We start from the raw sequence: 2,694 nt of genomic DNA, 5'->3' as shown, positions 1-2,694 counted from the left end.
TTATCTCTTGGTCAAGGAGAGCTGAGTTATAAAAGGCTTTCCCACATTCATTATATTTACAGGTAGTTTCTCCCAAATGAAGCTTCTTTTTTTTTTTTTTTAATTTATTTTTTTTTTCTTTTTCCGTGTCCGGCAACGGATCGCAACCCTCAGTGTCGCCCCCGCACCGGACCAGGACCGGCAACGGGATCGCAACCCTCGGCGCCGCTCCCGTGCCTCGCTCAGCCAGTGAGCGGGAACCTCTGCATGTGGGATCCGAACCCTCGGCGGGAGCGCCGCCGCACTTCCCAAGCGGCGCACCATCGCAGTGCACCACCGGGCCAGCCCGCCAAATGAAGTTTCTTATGTGCCAATAATATTGGCTCTGTGTTGAAGGCTTTCCCTGGTTTACTATATTCAAAAGGCTGCTGCACAACTTGAATCTTATTATTCTGACTAAGATGCTCACAATGTGTGTGGGATTTCCCAGTTTTATTTTGGTCATCAGGTGTCTCTCCAGCATGCGTCTTATCAGGATTTCTAAGAGGAAGTGCATACTGACATAGATTAAACTTCTCAGTGTTAATTTCTGAAGAGTTCTCACTGTTTATAATCAGATTTGAAGTAAAGTTTGAGCTCAAATTAAATGTTTTTTCCAATCTAACTCTCTCCTCAGTTGATGTTTTGCCGTCGGTGATTAAAACTTGCCACAAGTATTTACTGTGATTTTCTTGACTTTTCTCAATTTGANTGGGAGACTTCAAGGGGGATGGTTAGTATAAATTTGGAGATGTCCTGATTCAGTAAGATCCAAGGGCACGTGTCCAGTATTTGGACACAGTGGTCTGCAGATGGGGAAACAGGCAAGCTGGATTTAGCATTTGGCACTCACTAAATCTCTGAGAATGATTTGGAACCAAGAGGGTAGAGTCTGCTACATACCCCCTCCAGCCATCCAGGAATGCAGTTGTGGTCAAGCAAGTCAGGCTTGTTGCTGGTGACTCCAAAGGAGAATGCACCTTCCACACCAGGAAGCTCAGTAAGAGGGTGTTCAGAAGAAAGGACTACACTGCTTTGGCTCTGGTTGGGCAGTTTCAAAGAACACTTAAGCAGAGAATCTTTCTGGGTTTGATGCTCTCAGAAAATGGGACAATTCCATGATCGGGCCTCTCAATAAATTTTACCCACAGGGAAGGCTGGTAGAGTGACTGAAACCTGGTGAAGAGCCAGTAGTGACACATTTTAGGCAAGAGGGGGGTTGGCCTTGTTTCCATCTGTGCTGAGACATAATATGAGGTGGCCTGGTTTTGTCTGAGAGGGACCTCATCTGAGACTGATGTCCTGCCAGACAGTTTATGTCCAAGGGAAGGACATCCCTGCCAGCTTCCAGATGTCCCAGGCTGGGCTCCTGTCTCAAATTTCCTTTCTCTTGTCCAAGGAAAAAAACATAAGGGCAAGATGGCTGGGTGAGAAAGAACCTGAGGAAACCTTTGTTAAGGTGACAATGCACTTACCCCACAGCCTAGTAATTCCATATATGTGGGGAGGGCCCTCTTCTCCCCTGTTGCCTTCGAACAACTTCATACGAAGGTCACAGCTGTGGTTTCTGCCAGCTCCTGCTCCCTGTGTTCAGCAGCTCCTGCCTGGAAGCACCTGGGATTCAAAATGGTCAGAGCATTTTTTTCTTTCTCTCATCATGGCTTCTCCTGCCTTTGTGCACTCTGTAGGTCCCTCTGCTTCTTTCCCGGAGCTCTAGTGGCTCCAGCTTGGCTGCCATTGCTTTTTAACCATTGTAAATTGGTTGATTTTTTTGGAGAGAGTGATGCTAGGGACTGTCTATTCTGCCATCTTGACCGGAAGCCCCAGCTACAAGCTAGAAAAAATGAACTTCTCCACCTGAGACAGTTTGGTAAAAATGGTAATAAAATTTACATACACTGAGTAGAAAAACGTATGTAGAGCAATACGTTACAATTAATATATTTAACAAGATATAAAGAGGCTAGTTTGGCATCTAATCTAATAAATCCAGATGTAAGTCAAAGTATTTATTATGCTAAGTGAACATATTGACTAACATTAATGCCAGGTTACACTAAGTAAAATTTCTGTTAAGAATACTTATATGCATAAACCTTACATACTTGAGTGGGGTGTACTGTAGTATGTATAGCAGCATCTCTGCCCTCTACTCACTAGATAGAGGAGCACCTCTACTTATCACAACCAAAAATGTCTCCAGACATAGCCAACTGTCTCCTGGCAGAGAATATCACTACTTATACTTAACCATTGATAGTCAAATATTTTTTCAAATTACTTTTGATACTATTTTAACCTATTTGAAAATTTACACATGTATTATATAAGCTGATAGTTTTCCCTTCATTTCAAAGTCTTGGATATATAAGGAACTCGGAAGATTTGTTGAAAATGTTGACACATTAAAGATATTTGTAAACATTTACTTTATTCTCAGCATTCACTAAGGTGCTTCCTAATAAGTTGTTACCAATTTTTAGCACTGTACCTCCCCATGCTTTCTTTGATTTTTCTATCAACTGACTTCAGAATAAAAGGTGGCAAACAGGAAACTCTCCCATTTGAATCTTCTCATCTGCAAGAACTGGTAACTTCTCTCAGGAAGTTCATCGAGTCAATTAGCTACAGTTGTTTGGTTGTGTTCTAATGCAAACATGTCACACATACAATGGC

Source organism: Galeopterus variegatus, unplaced genomic scaffold (assembly GCF_000696425.1).
Source record: "Galeopterus variegatus unplaced genomic scaffold, G_variegatus-3.0.2 Scaffold23108, whole genome shotgun sequence".
NCBI lineage: Eukaryota > Metazoa > Chordata > Mammalia > Dermoptera > Cynocephalidae > Galeopterus > Galeopterus variegatus.
Note: the sequence above shows the minus strand (reverse complement) of the source record.